Raw genomic sequence first — 17636 nt, forward strand, 5'->3', positions numbered from 1 at the left:
CATTTTCACACGTTTCTTTCTCGTTTAAACTCAAACTTCAAACCTTCATAGAAACAAAGTTCTGATTGGCAAGCAGAACAGAATAAACTGTAAAAGAAATGCTAAAAATGGCATTAAATAATCTACCAAACAGCAAGACTGTATAAAGATCATCTGCTGTATAGAGATTTCTGTATTTCCTGTCAGAAGACAGAGAAAATAATGTCATATTTGGATCAAATGCAAACTATCAATGTCCAAACGTTTGGCCCTATTGAAGCTGAATTCACTGAAAACACGAGTCAACATCCCATAATCCCTCTGGAGGAGCTGGACCGCTTTTCCAGGGGCGTGAACATCTGGGCTGACCTGCTTTGGAGGCAGCATCCAGACCACCTGAAGAGGACAGACGTTTGGACGGCCAGAACAGAAAAGAAACCTTTTATTTTAGTTTTAGGTCCTCCGTCCCGGCGTGTCTGCCTGCCATCAGACGCCGGCGTCTCCGTGTCGTCTGGATCTGCTCGGGCTTCCGTCAGCCTCGGTGACAGGAGCTCACATGAAGACACGTCCCCAACAAAAGCTGGACTGGTGTGGACACAGATGTGTCCGTCATCCAGAGGTGTTTGGCTGAGCTTTTTTCAAAGCAGGAGGAGCGAGGCATGCTGGGAGTGTCAAGTATCTGTTTAACATCCTACGGGTTGGATGTTCGGCAGACACACGACAGCAGATCCCCGACCCCTTCATGTCATCAGAGGGCGAGCGGGAGGGAACGCCAAACGCCACGGGGCTCAGATTCTGCATTTAAATTGGATTTGAATGGAAACATGATCCATTCATTCCCACTGAAACAGGAATCTACATGTTGATCATTCCATGAATATAAATACGCCGTTCTGTTGGGATTCACATTATGCTGAACAAACTCAACCAAGACGAGTTTTAACTTCCAGATAGAAAGTAAATGAAAGTAAATGAACCCGGATCCTAAGTCTGCTGTAAAATGACTGCATGCTTTAGAAACACGACGCTTTAAATAAGTGCAGTATCTATAATTACACTTCTGTTTGAGCTCCTCCTCCCTCTGCACGTCTGAAGAAGACAAAAGACACAAAGAAATGAAAAAAAAGCAACTTTCAGAACAAAACTCTACTAAAAACTTCTGCCACTGTGAGTTCAGGTTATGGGATGCAGAACCCCCCCCCCCCAGGGAAACGGTTTCCTGTCTGAACCAGCCTCCTGACCACGGTCAGTCTCCTCTGATACCGACTCGCACGCCGAGCTGGCGGCGTTTCACGCGGCAGGGTCGAACCGACAGTCAGAACAGCAGACCATAACTAGAGCGTTTCTGGAACGCTGCTGACATGTCTGTGAAATCTGAGGATAAATTAGTTACTCACATCATCAACAGGACCCCTGATTCACCGTTTCAGCAGCTTGTTTTCTGGAATGTACCATTTAAAATAAGGAAAACATTCAGGTTGTGTTTTTGGTTGATGGGACTATGAGCTCATGAGAAATGCTGGAGAGAAAAACCTTTTCTTCAACAAAAGTTTCCACTCGGGAGGCGGTTGAGGCGGTTCAGGCGGTTGAGGCGGTTGAGGCGGTTGAGGCGGTTGGCGTCTCCTGTAGGTTTTGTTCTTTGATCTCTTTTTAACTTTGATCTCGTTTGCACCACCTGAGGTCATCCACGGTGGATTTGGGTCGGGGGGATCTTCCTGTTCTCGCTGTTGTATGGATCTTAGGAAGCATGTTTGTTTTCAGATCGTGCCGCTGTTTGGACTCCGTCTACCGTCTGGCTGTGAAATGTTCCCGAGGCTGAGAGAAGTGAATCCACAGAATGTCTTTTCAAAACCTGCCGAGCACCCAGAGATGCTCTTCTAAAGCACGATTAAGGAATGAGGCGGCGTTTTCCAGCAGTGGTTTTTCACCGACAGCGTGGCGATGTTCACAGCAGACAAAGGTGTGGTGGGGAGAGAACAGGACGTCCTTCTATACAGCGACTGACTCAAAACTCCAATGAAAGATTCTGACTTTAGCAGCTGAGTGAAACTGTGACCAATAATGTATGACCGTAACCGTTTTATAAAGTGTTTTATCTAAAATTGATGATGTGGTGACCGTAAACTGGTTGCTAAAGAAAGATGGAAAAATTATTGTGACCCAGAGACTCAAAAAATGTTCACACATGTTTATCAGACCCACATGAGAAGAAAACTCAATGGTTGCTATGGACAACCACCTGCCTAAAAGTCATTATTTTGACTCCAAAAAGAACTTCAGACGGGTGAATTCATATTTAGGAATTATTTTCAATTAATTTTGAAGTTAGACGCCGTTGGGCTACAAGATAGTTATCTATTAATTTTTATGTGCAAAAGGGAAAGGTGACTTTTAAAGACGATGATTGACTTCTGTCTGTATTTAATCAAAATACCAATACATGTAACAACCAAATAACAAAGAAACTAAAGGAAACTTCCGTGTGATTGGTCCACACAATCAGAGACAAAAAAAGAAGAATCTGACACGTGTCACATGTGAAATGGATGAAAATGAAAGTATTTTAGGGGATTTGACAGAAGGAGTGTGGAGTGGTCGGCACTGTCACCTCACGGCGGGAGTTCAAATCCCGGCTGGAACCTTCCTGTGTGGAGTTTGCGTGTTCTCCTCGCGTGTTGGTTTCCTCCTGCAGTCCATAAACATGCTTCACAGGTTCATCCGTGTCTCTAACTTGTCTCTAGGTATGAATGTGAGAGTGCGTGGCCCTGCAACAAACTGATGACCTGTTCGGGGTTAACTCTATCTTCACCCAACGGTAGCTGGGATAGGCTCCAGCAACCCTGTCACCCCCAAAGGGATTCAGCGGTTCTGAAGAAGAACGATGGATAAAAAATAGAATACAAATGTGGTGAAGGAAACTGTGTTTTGTTGTAACTTACGATACAGGTGGAAGGTTTCTGTGAAACGTTTCCATCACAGAACCCATTGGGATCATTAGGAACACAGGCCGTGTGTGCGGGGAACAGACCATAATGTCGAGTTTCTCTGGACCACAGATCATCATCATCACGTCTTTCAGGAGCCACCGATGAAGTCGGGCCTTCATCACTCCATCACTCCATCAGCTCCACCGCTTCCACTTAATGTTTTCTGGGGCTGCAGGCTGCGGCTCATTGCTCCCGGCTTCCATTCGCTACATTAATATTGATATTTATTGATTGCCCCCTCAGGCAGAGACCCCACACACGCTCGTTTAGAGGGGTTTTCCTCACCAAAGGGACCTGAACCGATCAAAAAACTCTCAGACCTGCTGCTCAGAATCCTAAAGCTCTGTTTTAAGAGACAAATCCTCCTCTGCACTTTGAGATTAGAATTGAAATGAAACTGGCAATAAATAAAATGTATTATTATCCCTTCAGAGACAAAGCAGACTTTATTCCTGAACATCTGCGACTCTGATTCCAGACGTGCTGATGATGACGAGGAGCTCCGACCTGCGTCGACTTGTTTTCCCAGCAGCAGCTCTAAAAACGAGTCTGAGTGCAGAGCGACGGTGTGGCAGACGCACAGAACGTTTGCATCGACACGTCAGATTTAATAACACACCAAATATGGAGAAACTGCATGTTCCTGTCTCTGCACAGTAATTCGTCTCCCGGTTTGCATCTGTCACACCGAGAATGAATGCAGCGTCCAAAGAGGAAGAGGAGGAACGAAGGTGCACGAAACGAGTGAGGCTGAAGGTAGGGTGGGGGGTGCATCAGCCAGAGCAGTCAGTGGATAAAACTATTTAAACTTAAAAAACCTTAAGATTCTGTTTCAGAGACAATCTATTGATCAGAAGAACCATTCTGGATCTGATATCTTTTTTTTCAACATCTTCCTGATAATTTTCATTTCTTCATGATATTTTCTTCTGTAGAGCAAGTTCTGCAAATTACTGCACTAATATGGTGACTTTTCTATTGATGACGTCACGCTTACTGTAAACGTATGGATTCGATTTTAGTCCACGATATTCTTCCTCCGGTTCTCACGTTCTGTTCTTCGTTTACAAAACTACAGGAAAATATGTTTAAAGGGACTTGAGTACAAAGTTCCTCTCATCTTCTCCATGGACTTTGTATTTCCTTTTGCGTCCTCCTGACTGTCTTCTTCCTGTGATTCGTGGAGCTTCTTTTTCAGAACCATGGCGTTCAAACAAGCCAGACTTTGGGCTCAAACACTCCCAGAGTATATCCTACATTTTTCCAGCAGCCAGGCTCTGGTCTTCTGCGTTGGAGTTCTCTACTTCACGTCTCACGACCGGAGCAAACAGAACAGCATCATCTGCAAAGAGTTTCTCCTGAATGTTTCTGGATGAAAACGTCGTTCTTAAAGGAACCTGAGGGAGATTTGTACTAAACGTTATCAGAACCTGCATACCAAACATGTATCGCTGCAACACTGAACCTAAAAGGCTTCCGTCCTTAAGAGCGTAAGCGTGGTTTCCTCTTAAAGCATGCGTATGAGCATCACGTTTTTGAACAAACAGCTCTGATGAGCGTCTTCGCTCAGATCCACATCAGACGTTTGTTTCCTGCTGGTTGTTTTATGAACCTCCAGGGAGACCGCCCAGCTCCTGCAGTCTGCTCGTCTTTCCGTTTCCTTCAACTCTCAAGTACAAACGCGTCTTTCAGTCCGCTCCACGTACTTCTCTCTGCTCGCCGCTCGTGGTTTCTGCATTTCCTTTACATCCGCCAAAGAGAGGAAGAGGAGGTGGGAACCCCGACCAGCCGAGCGGAGCAGGAAGGTCGAGGTTTTCAACAATTCCTCACTTTCAGATTCAACTCTCCGACTCAACGTGTCTGGACCTAAAACAGAACTAACAGAAAAGAGGAGTTGTTATTTCACATGTCTGTACTTCATCTGTAGCACTCATCGAAAAGAAATGTTCACTTAGCTGAGTCCAAACAAACCCACAAACCCATAAACAACCCATAAACCCATAAACAATCACACAAAAATGGGTCCCATCTTTGTGTGATTGTCCTTTGTTTGCTGTTTTTAACAATTTTCGGTTTTTATGACTGTTTTATCTGCTTTTATGTGAAGCGCTTTGTGTTTTTAACTGAAATGAAAGGCGCTATAAATAAATAAAGTTTGAGTTTGAGCTTATAAATAAAGTTTGATTTGATTTGATTTGAAGTCTGGTGACCCATCGAGTGTACAGACAGGTCTTTTACAGGACCTTTAGCCCCAAATGTTTGTCCAGAAAACTGAGACTGGAACCACCAAACAACCTGAACTGTTCAGGACTTTTTATCAATAGATTGAGAAACCCATGTGGTCAACTTTCCCTTAATCATAATATTGAGTTTGTTGGGTTTTCCGGAGGTTATGTCGCCATCCTTAAACTCTAAATTGAAGATGTCAGACTTAACTGCAACCTGAAGGTCCACGGTTTGAGGGCCGTCACAAAATTACGGTGGCCCTGAAGTGCAAACCATTCAACAAATCACTCGATACAAAAACATTTTTAAGATCACAGCCACAATTTAAAAAGCAGTATTACATTTTAGAAAACAAAACAAAATTTCAGAAACCAAAACATAAAAAAGAAAAAAGAAAAAAAGAAAAAAAGATTTCAGAAAAAAAAATTAATTTCCAGGAAAAAAGAGAAATATTACAAAATGAAAACATTTCAGAAAAAAAAATAATTTTCAGAAAACAAAATGAAATACATAAAAATGAAAAACATTTCAGAAAAAAATGAAATATTAAAAAATGAAAAACATTTCAGAAAAAAAATGAAATATTAAAAAATGAAAAACATTTCAGAACACAGAATGAATTTCCAGAAAACAAAACGAAATCTTCAAAAATGAAAAACATTTCCAAACCGGAAGAGGCAGGTACTATGGGACAACGCTGATTGGATGATGATGTTTGTCAATCATTTGAACTGAAAAGTATTTTAAATGAAGCGATGACGGATTTTATCGTCCAAACAACAATGTACTATAATAATCCACGTATTTCCCATTTACATATTAAATCAAAAATGCAGCAAACAGATAATGAAGGTTTAAATTATTTTTTGAATATTTCGTCTGAAGCAGAACGGTCACCCGGAAGTAGTTTGTGTGGATGACGTCCGTTCTGCAGGTAAACAAAGAAAGGGACGGTAAAACGTTAACATAAACGTTAATCTTTGAATATTTAGCGGATGTGATGACAGAACGCACCCAGAAATATCAACACCAACCAGGTTTACAAATGTTTCAAAATGTCGTGAGAGGATTCTGTCTAAAGCAGCAGCTGCGAAGAAACGGGTGTTAAAGACGGCGCACATCAGGAAATGCAGTCCCGCCATCCACAGATAAGGTATGGAGGCACATTTGTTTGATCTAATAAATGTAGCGTTAAACGTGATTTCTAAGTGGGTGTTTACAGACAGATCCAAGATCCTTCAGTCATACGTTAATGACAGGTTACCTCATCAGCTGGAGAGGGGGGGTCACGTGGGCAGGATTCTCAGACAGGTTTACCAGCCGCATAAATCAGCAAAGCGGTCAGGTAAACTGCAGCAGTTTGTGTCTCAGAATAACATTTATGAATGCTTCTTATTCACACTATTAAGATCTGTGACTTTAGAGTGTGTCAGTGCACAGAAACATGACAGTAAATGACTGGATGGGCTCATCATCACACACGTCCAGGTGTGTAACTAAAGGTGGCAAAGTCTGTAGTCTAAAAAGATTCTTTAAAAAAAAACATTTTAGTCTTTCAGGCAGAGGAGGAATACCAAATTGTTTTAGAATGTATTTTTTATAAGACTGAAATAATGTATTTTATTCTGAGTTTGGTGTTTTGACCCCTCCCTAATGAATTTCTGGTTTAACCCATTTTCTCCTCATTTTGATGAACTCAACTTTTTCCTGAATGAAAGATGAACGGCAGCTGATGTTTTTCTGTCAGGGATTTTTAATTTATTAATTTATCTCTGTCAGGGATTTCAATGGAGCTGGAGTCCAGTGCAGAGGAAGCTGCCAGCATGTACGAGCAGGAACTGGGGTCCCCTTACCTGTGCATCTTCCTCTGGATGTGATGCTGAGCAGCAATGTGGACAAACCTTTCCTGACATGACTCTTTTTGATATAGTTGTTAAGCACAAACAGACTTTTCCCAGATGCATTTCTTCCTCTAATAAATGTGACTGACAGGTACGCTGAGTAAATGCTGATTGTAAACGGAACATTTGATTGACTGCATGAAGAAGCCCATAAAGGAAAATCCACAACCGTTTCTTTGTTTCTGTTACTGAATAACATATTCATGTTAAGTTTTCAATAAATATACTGCATTGCTATGAAACAAATTTGTTTATTTTCATACCCATTATTACAATCCTCACGTCAGCATTCAGTTTTTTCATTGACAAAAAAACATTTCTAAACAACAGCTTTGAAAATCAAACATCATCTTTGTTAATAAAGCTTTAAAACCTAAAATGGTAAACATGGAAAAACTCCTAAATGAAGCAAGCCTAATATGAACATTTTAAACTGGAGTTTTGCTTAAAGGAACATTAAGTTGTTTGGAGTTGTACAAGTGTTTGATGCGATTCCTCAGATGTGATTTCCAGATCATCAGCCCGACGCTAAAGCCAGGAATTGTGCTTCGTTTTTCACTCCCCACTGCATCATTTACAACTAATCAGGCTTATGCAGCAGGTTAAAGACGTTTTTTAAAGGACCTGCAATTTAAAAAAAAAATTTAGATATTAAGGTTAAATAATATTTATTGATTACATTGCACATAAATTATGGTGACTTGCCTGTACACTGCACAATGATATGAATGACTTTAGTCTTCTTGTATTCCCATGTAGAGCTGCCATCTGTTCTTCTGCAGCGCAAACCTTTCTGGAACTTCGCTTTGAGAAACTTCACCTGCAGAAATATCACATGTTAATTCAATTAAGTATTTTATAAACTTTAAAGTTCATTTTAAGTTTCAGTATATGTGTATATGCATGGTTCAAAAATATACAATGCACTTAAATATTATTTCCCATAAGAACTTGTTTACTGATTTCAGTCTTAAAGTCGATTTTTAGCAACACTGATGCCGTATAATTACTGTAATTACTGTATAAATCACAGAATCAGGCTGGCTCGGAGCTTTTTCTCTCATGTTGTCACCAAAAACGGGAACGGCTATCATGTGAAGACGGTTCGTCTCCATGGGGTTCTTTTTGCGCATGCGCAAGATAAAAATAAATTATCTTTTCAAAGCAGCACTTTAACATCCTAAAATTAACATCCTTAGAGACATGTGACTGACAAAAGAAAAGATCACAGAATTGATTCTTACCTAGAGATGATTGACAGCGTGAACGTCGCAGCCGTAGACATTAGCGCACAGCGTTCAAAGTAAAAGTGCTCACAAACTACTTCCGGGTGACCGTGTGTCAGGCGAAATGTTAAAAAAATAATTTTAAAGTTCATTAACAGTTTGCTGCATTTTTTATTTGATATATAAATGGGAAATACGTGGATTATTATAGTACATTGTTGTTTGGACGATAAAATCCGTCATTGCTTCATTTAAAATACTTTTCAGTTCAAATGATTGACAAAAATCATCATCCAATCAGCGTTGTCCCATAGTACCTGCCTCTTCCGGTTTGGAAATGTTTTTCATTTTTGAAGATTTCGTTTTGTTTTCTGGAAATTCATTCTGTGTTCTGAAATGTTTTTCATTTTTTAAAATTTCATTTTTTTTCTGAAATGTTTTTCATTTTTTAAAATTTCATTTTTTTTCTGAAATGTTTTTCATTTTTTAATATTTCATTTTTTTTCTGGAAATTACTTTTTTTTTCTGAAATGTTTTCATTTTTTAATATTTCTTTTTTTTCCTGGAAATTAATTTTGTTTTCTGAAATGTTTTTTTTTTGTCATTTTTGTTTTTCAAGTTTTGGTTTCTGAAATTTTGTTTTGTTTTCTAAAATGTAATGCTGCTTTTTAATTTTTTTTTTTTTTTTTTTTAATTGTTGTTGTGTTCTTAAAAATGTTTTTGTATCGAGTGATTTGTTGAATGCTTTGCACTTCAGGGCCACCGTACAAAATGAACCAAAAACAAAGAAATGATTCCTTGAAGGTAAAGTTGCCTCCTTACTTTGGGCTTTAGTTTGTGAGTCTAGGTTGAAGTTTTGTTCCAAACAAAGCAGAAAAGTGAAAATGACACACGTTTAGAACAGAATTAAAGGTCAACATTAAGAGATTTTAACTCACAGTGCAAACTTTAGACCCGGTGGGATTTTGCAATAATTAAAAATTCAACCAATGTTTTGGGATTAGCAGGATTTTTTTTATGATTTTGAACTTTGCTTTTTCAAAATTGACCACAAATTTTTATTTTTTATCCTGAAGAACCCAAGAATAAATTACTACTGGCTATAATATTATATATTTTTTGTTTACTCATTAAAGTAGCAGCAATTAACAGCAGCAAATATACGAAAAATACATAAAAATACACAAGGAAAATAAAATAAAAATACAGCAAACAATTAAATAAATATTAACAATGGCCTAAATTGGACATGATGGGTTTAAACTATCAAACACAAAAGAAAGAACACAAGTCTATATAAACTGCTTTTAGTGTTGAAAACAGCAAAATGTTAAACTTACATTTTAATCTTATTTAGTTTTCATGTAACCTTCAGTGAAAAAGTCTAAAAACTCTAACAAAAGTGGGGGCTTGTCCGGGATTAATGCCCACAATATATCAATAAAACTGGGAGGAGTCAGATTCATGCATCTGATGAGTGAAAACATGCACCTACTCTATTTAAATTTCCTCAGGGATTATTAAAGACCTATACTATTCTATTCTATTCTATTCTATTCTATTCTATTCTATTCTATTCTATTCTATCATCAATGATCAAAGAAGGAACAAAAACGAGGAATTTTCAGAATTTCTCGTTCAGAAAATGGTTTATTCCAACCAAATGAAGTCAATTGATTCAGTCACCGCGATACAGGCGTCACCATGTTGGATAGCAGTGATTGGTCCAAGTTGGAGTTTCCATGGCAACCACACTGCACAGAATCCATCAAAGGTTTTGAACGTTGGACGTGGGGGCCGGCAGGCTCCACCTACTTTTATTGAGGCATCTGATTGGTCTGTTTATAAAACTATCATGAAAAAATGAGGATTATCAAGAAGAAAAATGAATCAGAACCAGAATAATTCTTCTAAATAATGGAATGACTGAGTACCAGCTGTTCATTTCCTGTCTGGAAGCTCAGGGGGCGGGGTCACTCCCTCCAGCTCTCATTTACAGTCAGAACCCCCCAGGTGAAAACACGGTTAACAGCGGCCTCTTTTTGATCCAGGTTATAATTTGGGGTTTGACAGAAATCCCAGCGACGGCGCCGCGCTCCTGATCCGGGGCGGCTCCATGAAAATTCATTTTCCCGTCCGGAAAGCGTGTGCGGTTGTGCCGCCGACCTGCACACCGCTGTCACTGCTGTGTCCTTTCATCAAACTCATCACAGCGTTCCCTCCCATCATCCTCAGCTGCCTCCCCCACCACCTCTCTACCCCGGAGCGTCGAGCCCCCGCCTCTCCGTCGTCAGAGGCGTCCCTTCCCTTCATTAGTCGGCCATCATCAGCGCTTTGATGACATTTTCATGTGATTCTTTCTTGCAATATCACCATCATGTCAATCCGGTGCTCCGCTCCATCATCGTTTTCTCCCAATGATTCCATATCTTCCTCCTGGGATGGTGTTAACGTTTCTGCCTTTATTGCCCCCTGAGGGCTCGTGTCGCCCTGCGCTGACATACAGGAAGTGCGGGCCGGGCCGTGTCATGGCTGTCGGCGCAGGCTTGTAAGGAAAACATCTAAATGTTTTTCTGAGCAGGAATAGACTCCAATGCAAACATTTTATTCAGGCGATCCACAATGTTGGTTTAAGATTCAATAATGCACCTAAAAAAACATCCAGTCATTATTTAAAGTCTGGATAATTGCTGTTTGCAGATTTAGAGACTAACCTTGGAGCAAAAATGTGTTTTTATTGGACTGAAGTGGAGTTTTTTTACTGATAAAACCGTTTAACTTTAGGTTCAAGCTAAAGCTTTAGTCACATGACCTGCATGGGCCGTTGACCCGTACCGGTCCTGCAGGTTGGTGGGTCGTCTGGGCCTGTGGAGTGGAGTGGAGGTGTGTCCTACAGTTCCCTTGAGTCTCGAATGACCACCTCATGAAAATGGAACGTTCCATTGTGGTGTGTAGGTAGGTGTGTCATGAATTAATCGTGAGGAACATGGAAATTAGCCGCAGTCATGACGCTGGTCGTCAGTACGGTGTGAGTACTGGCTCCTTGTTCGCACACGAGTGCCGCATGCGCCTGGTGTCACGTGATCCGTACGGCGCAAAGGAAGCCCCGGGGGGGCAGTTGAACCATGTTTTTGGGGGGGATCCCACCAGGTCTGTGGGGACGGGTGGAGGCATCCAGGCCCGTGGATCTGCTCCGGTTAGCGGCCGGCGCTGGAAGCTAGGATTAGAATTAAGGGCTGAACACGCGCGCGGCTTCCTGTTAAGAGGCGCTGAAGACAAGCAGCTTAGGGGGTGTCAAGCGAAGCAGGGGGGATTATCATGGTGAGGGGGGGGGGGGGGGGTCTGAGATCCACAAGAGATAAGATTTAAAATGCTTTTTCAAGGGTTTATAGGAAAAATGATGCACACCCCCCCATATAGAAACAAGATTTTTTCTGAGCTGAATTGACTCCAATGTTGCCATGGCAACCAGGAAACTTCAGTCTAAAGGGCACAGACGAAATGAAACTTAACAGCTTTTGGTGCACGTGACCCTCACAGTACGTCTTGACCTCTGACCTTCTCGGATGGCACCATCTTGAGTCATAACATGACACGAAACAGAAAAATGTTTTTTGTTGTTTGAGCAGCTGTGGTGCAGGGGCAGAGCGGTCGTCACCACCAGAGAAGGACTTTAACAGCTGCCTGGGACCTGTTTGGTCCAACCTTTGGCATTTCACTTCACTTTATCTCTGGGACATTAGAGCTTCAGACAACAGTATTCAGTAAATCCATAGACCATCATTGCAGGTCCATCGGGACAGAAGTTGTTTTAGTCTGAGTCTGTGTTTGAGTCCAGTTCTTCTGACGGGCAGAGGGGCGGAGGTTCGGGGTCGTGTGGTGTAAGGTTACCTTCACCAGAGGCCCGGCGGCGTTTGGGCCGATCGATGCCGACTCAAAATGGAAACATTGATTTTTAAGAAGTACAAAAAGCAATTTGGTGTTGTCAGCGGCGGTGTCTCTGTGGCGTTTGGGCGGGACGTCAGAGCGACTGTCTGGCGTTGGGACGGTGTGATGAATCCAGAGAGGAGGACGTCCTGACAGAGACGTTCAGCAGCAGCTCCTGATCAAACCGCCAGCAGCTTGTTATTAATGCAGCATGTGTGCTTTGTTTGCCGCTGTGTGGGGGCTCTAATTCCCAGATGACAGCGTCGCTGGGTGTCCTACTTCTGGATGCTGGCGCCGTGGCGCCGTTACGTAAGGGAACGTTTGTTCAACCACGCAGAGAAACCTTCACCGAGCGGCTTTGGACAGACCTGCAGTTCTCCAGGACTGACACTGAGGAAGACAGGACCACATGGGTCCAAATCAGGGCAGAGATGGAACATTTTATATGGGGGGCAGGAGGGGGGCAGGACACCACTCCAAATGAAAGGATTAAGAATATGTTTTTCTGACCATTTATTGTTATTTTATTCAAAAATGTTTGTTATTTTTGCTTAAAGATTTCTTAATCTTTGTCAATAATGAGCCTATTAATACCTCATATTTTGGGGGGCAGGTGTGAGCCTGTCAGGTAGGGGGGGGGCTGGTGAGCATGAAGGACCCAGAATGCAGAGACGGGAGGCACACGGTTCTGGAGAAAAGGCTTTATTCTCAAACAAACGGCGCTGCAGAGCAGGGAAACCAACCAAAAGCTCACTGTGGGCTGAGCAGGTAAACAGGACAGAGACGTTTGGAGCAGCCGAAGGACGAAGACTTAAATAAAAAACAGGACTGACAACGATCAGGAGAGTTGGAACCGGACATGCAGGAAACCTTCAAAATAAAACAGGAAACAGAACTCAGATCATGACAGTGACATGACAGAAGCAAAAACTAATACAAAGAAACTCAAACCACGGCAGCGCCAAAGCTTTTAGCTGGAGGGGGCAGCTGTCCCCCCCTAGCTCCCCTGTAGCTCCGCCCCTGGTCCAAACGTTTGCTATAATTGACTCAAATGTTGTTCATAACCAGCAGCAGCTCCTCCTTCACGCCGTTTCCTTTGATGGTTTGGCGCTCGGGGAGCGGCTGACGCCCCCGGTGGGGTCAGGTTTCTGTGATGAACATTCGCTCCGTCAGCCCTCCGTCATCCGTTAGAACCGTGAGGTCCAAAGCCCTTTCGACCGCTTCTACTCTGACGTTTGATCAAAGTTAAGGAGTTCCTGACTCTCAGGCTCAATGTCATCAAAGTCAAGGACCCCAGCCTTCATGCTACGTTGCCATGGCAACCGTTTCTCAAAGTGAGAGACTTCTGTTTCAGCTGGATGAACAAGTCAAGTTCAAGGTCCGGGTGAATGCTCCATTCTGATTGGCTGCAGGGCGTCCATTAAAAAGTCATAATGAACACCTTAAAAAAACGTCCAAATGTTTCATTTCACTGCGCTGGACGACACGACTGTTGGTGTTTCAGAACTTTAAAAACTAAAAGGCAAAGATTGTGATCCTTAATCCTATAGTTTATTACTACAGCAGACGGTAGGAACCTAAAAAACAATCAGTGAAGTAAGTAAAGTTGTAGAAGTAAAGTTGCCCCGCCTTAAAGATGTCTGACCAATGGGGGGCAGGGATCGTCATTAACAACCGTCAAAAGAATGAATGAATGAATGAATGAATGGATGAATGAACGAATGGATGAATGAATGGATGAATGAATGAATGGATGAATGAACGAATGGATGAATGAATGAATGGATGAATGAATGAATGGATGAATGAACGAATGGATGAATGAATGAACCGAACAAAGTCAGGTCTGAGCAGCCAGCTGGCTGTTCTACAGAGAAAACGCTCTGCCGGACGCTGTTCTAGCGTTATATGAACGACTAACACGCAGTAAAAAGACTGTGTCTGTGAGGGGGAGGGGGGGACTATGGCTGTCAAATGTGAAGCCTGGAGGGGGGATGTCTGCAGGAACCCCCCCCCCCCCCCCCAGAAAATGGAGATGAGTCCCAAACTCCCAAACCCCAGAGGATTTAAATGAAAACCCTGATAAGAAAAATACATTTCAAGTTTCTGCACCGGAAAACGAATAGAAGGAAGTTTGAGAGTAAAGTTGATTCCCCCAGGAGAAACCCCCCCCCCCCCACATGAAGGAAACGAGACGACCCGGCGCCAAAGACGGCGGTAATTCCCTCGATGATAGAAGTATCATGACATCCTGAAAGAAGGTTTGGGACCAAAACGTGTTTCAAATTTGGAACCTGAAAGACTGAATCTCAGGGAGGAGATGGGAATTCTGGAGAAAACTGAGGACTGACCGGAAAATCCTCTTCGTTCTTCAGGATTCCTTCCTGATCAGAATGCAGACAAAAGGAACTGAACTCAGATTTGCCTCAAGTGTTTTAGGATTAAATCCACTTTTTTATAGCAAATTTTGAAAAAAAAAAGTTTAAATACGTTTCAAGTGAGAAAGGAGAAAGCAGTGATACTGAAGTGAAAGTACTGTAGTACTAGTAATCCCTGCTGTGTTTACTCAACACAAATGAATATTTAATGAGGCAAATAAAAAAAAAGGTTTAGAAAAAGCGGATTTTTCTTCAGAGGAAGTTGCCGGTCCCTGGAGTGATTCCTCATGCTTGGTTATGAGATCGTCACGGAGACGGCTCGGCGTGCCTGCAGGCCCCCCCCCCACGGCGAGGAGTCACATGATCACCTGCAGGAGCTACAACAAGTTCAACCGTTAGCTGAACCTTCTGAGCAGGATTTCCTGTTACGGTATGTGAAACAGGCAGAACGTGGAGGTCATCATGGAGACGGGCCCGTCCGGGCCCCAACGGGTAAATGAGCCACGCCTCCGGAGCGCGTTCTGACCCACATTCCTTTATCTGCAGCAAACAGACCACTTTGTAAAACACCCCCACTCTGTGGGGCCCGGAGTCCCCGTGAATAATGTACAGCGTTCAACGTCGGATGTTAACAAGGGAGCCGCAGGCGGCGGCGGCGGTTCAGCCCATTGTTTGAGCGGCAGAGAAACTGTTGCTAACAGATCCCACTTGAACCTTTTACGTGAAGAAAGTCTCTCTAAGAACACGTCACATGGTTGTGATGATCCCAGCAGGACCCCACAGATCCAGACGGAGGAGATGATGCTCATCCTGTCACCCAGAATACACAGTGGAATGTTTCCAGCCGTATTTCAGCAGCAGGTCTTGTCAGCAGTGTTCATTGAAAAGTGTGTTTGACCTGAAAACGCCATGAGTGTTTCAGCAGCAGGTGGATTCATGGGCATCTATTCAAAAGCATCAGTCTAAAATAAAAATGTCTTGGGTCCGTTTCAGCAGCAAGTTGGTTCATCTGTGTCCATTTAAATGTACGAGTTTAAATTGAAAAACTCATGGATGCGTTTCAGCGGGAGGTTGTTTCTCTCCAGTCCTTTCTCAAGTGTACACTAAAACCTCACTGTAACATTTCAGCAGCAGGTCATGTCATTTGTGTCTATTCAAATGTATGAGTTTAGACTGAAACCGTCACAAGCGGGTTTCAACCACATGTCAAGCGTGTCAATTTAAAAGTACGAGTTTACACTAAAATAGACAACAGTGTTTCAGCAGCAGGTTTTTTCATGGACATCTATTCAAAAGCAGCACTTTAAACTGAAAACGTCATATTTCAGCAGCAGGTTGTGTCAGGGACATCTGTTCAAAAGCATCAGTTTGAACTAAAAATGTTCTGGGTGTGTTACAGCAGCAGGCCTTGTCAGCTGTGTCCATTGAAAAGTGTGTTTGACCTGAAAACGCCATGAGTGTTTCAGCAGTAGGTGGATTCATGGGCATCTATTCAAAAGCATCAGTCTAAAATAAAAATGTCTTGGGTCCGTTTCAGCAGCAAGTTGGTTCATCTGTGTCCATTTAAATGTACGAGTTTAAATTGAAAAACTCATGGATGCGTCTCAGCGGGAGGTTGTTTCTCTCCAGTCCTTTCTCAAGTGTACACTAAAACTTCACTGCAACATTTCAGCAGCAGGTCATGTCATTTGTGTCCATTGAAAAGTGTGTTTGAACTGAAAACGCCATGAGTGTTTCAGCAGCAGATGGATTCATGGGCATCTATTCAAGAGGATAATTTTAAACTAAAAAAATGTCTTGGGTCAGTTTCAGCAGCAAGTCAATTCACTTAAATGTACGAGTTTAAAATTGAAAAACTCACGTGTCAGTTTACACTAAAACCTCACTGCAACATTTCAGCAGCAGGCCATGTCATTTGTGTCTATTTAAAAGTATGAGTTTAGACTAAAAACTTCACAAGGGGGTTTCAGCCGCAGTGTCAAGCGAGTCAATTTAAAAGTACGAGTTTACACTAAACCAGACAATAGTGTTTCAGCAGCAGGCCTTGTCAGCTGTGTCTTTTCAAAAGTGTCTGTTTAAATTGAAAATGTCATAAAAGTTTCAGCAGCAGGTGGATTCATGGGCATCTATTCAAAAGCATCACTTTAAACTGAAAACGTCATGGGTGTTGTTTCAGCAGCAGGTTGTTTCCCACACGTCTATTTAAATGTTTGCGTTTAAACAGAAAGTCGTTGGTCAGAAGCACGTCGGACATACTTTCTCGTGTTAAAACCGGGTTCCTCGCGTCTCACAGAACCCTGCTGCCATGTGCTGCTGCTGCCGCGGCGTGAATGGGGGGGGGGGGGTAAGTTCGAGGTCAGGTGACTGAGGTGGCTTCCACTGTCATCCTTCTGCATCGTCAACATACGTTGTTGCACAGCCTCCGGTTTTTTCTGCGTGAGAAGGTCTGAAAATATCGACCGTGTTCCTATAGGAACGTAGTGACATTTGAGTCTCGGATCTGTGTCACTTCAAAATGACAACATCTGCCTGCAGCCAACCCCAACCAGCCAGGATCTGTGATGGTGCGTCACATGCACGGCTTTCAAAGCTCTGGTCACGTTGACCCACACGTTTCTCTGTCAGGAGCAGACAAGACCACAAGTCCAAGATCAGATTCCTCAAGCCCTACCAAAGTAAGAGAGAAGATGGGAAAGAACCGGACTCCAGGAAGGTTACCGACCTTAATGTCAGCGGTAGGTTAAAGGAGAAGAGTGGGAGGGGCCGAGTGGGCATCATTGGTGACAGTAAACTGACAGCTGAAGGCTCAGATCCTGCCAACCTGAAACCCAGCGGAACAAGAATTATGGACATTAAAGATGCAGACACTCATTTGAAGACACTTTCTGGACGTTCATGGCTCAGGCTCTTCTATTACGTGGCAGAGAGGACAAGCTGAAAGTCTTCTGACAGTCAAATGAGAAGCCTGAGGCATTATCTTCTTCAGCTGTCACTCTTCTGTCCTCATTGCAG

General features: G+C 42.6%; 2 long non-coding RNA genes across 3 annotated transcripts; one reads left to right on the plus strand and one right to left on the minus strand.

The window, feature by feature from the left end:
• Positions 1 to 5716: 5716 nt before the first annotated feature.
• LOC144987411 (uncharacterized) lies at positions 5717 to 7339 on the plus strand. Its single transcript, XR_013651293.1, has 2 exons — positions 5717 to 6345; positions 6972 to 7339. It is a non-coding gene; the product is annotated as an uncharacterized LOC144987411 (long non-coding RNA).
• Positions 7328 to 8839, minus strand: LOC144987410 (uncharacterized). 2 transcript variants are annotated; one of them, XR_013651292.1, is made up of 3 exons: positions 8338 to 8810; positions 7799 to 7913; positions 7328 to 7717 (listed from the first exon to the last, which is right to left on the minus strand). It is a non-coding gene; the product is annotated as an uncharacterized LOC144987410 (long non-coding RNA). The 2 variants fall into 2 exon arrangements; XR_013651291.1 differs by having other exon boundaries at positions 7799 to 8839.
• Positions 8840 to 17636: the final 8797 nt, after the last annotated feature.

This window comes from Oryzias latipes, chromosome 18, assembly GCF_053564925.1.
Source record: "Oryzias latipes strain Hd-rR chromosome 18, Olatipes_Hd-rR_3.1".
Lineage (NCBI taxonomy): Eukaryota > Metazoa > Chordata > Actinopteri > Beloniformes > Adrianichthyidae > Oryzias > Oryzias latipes.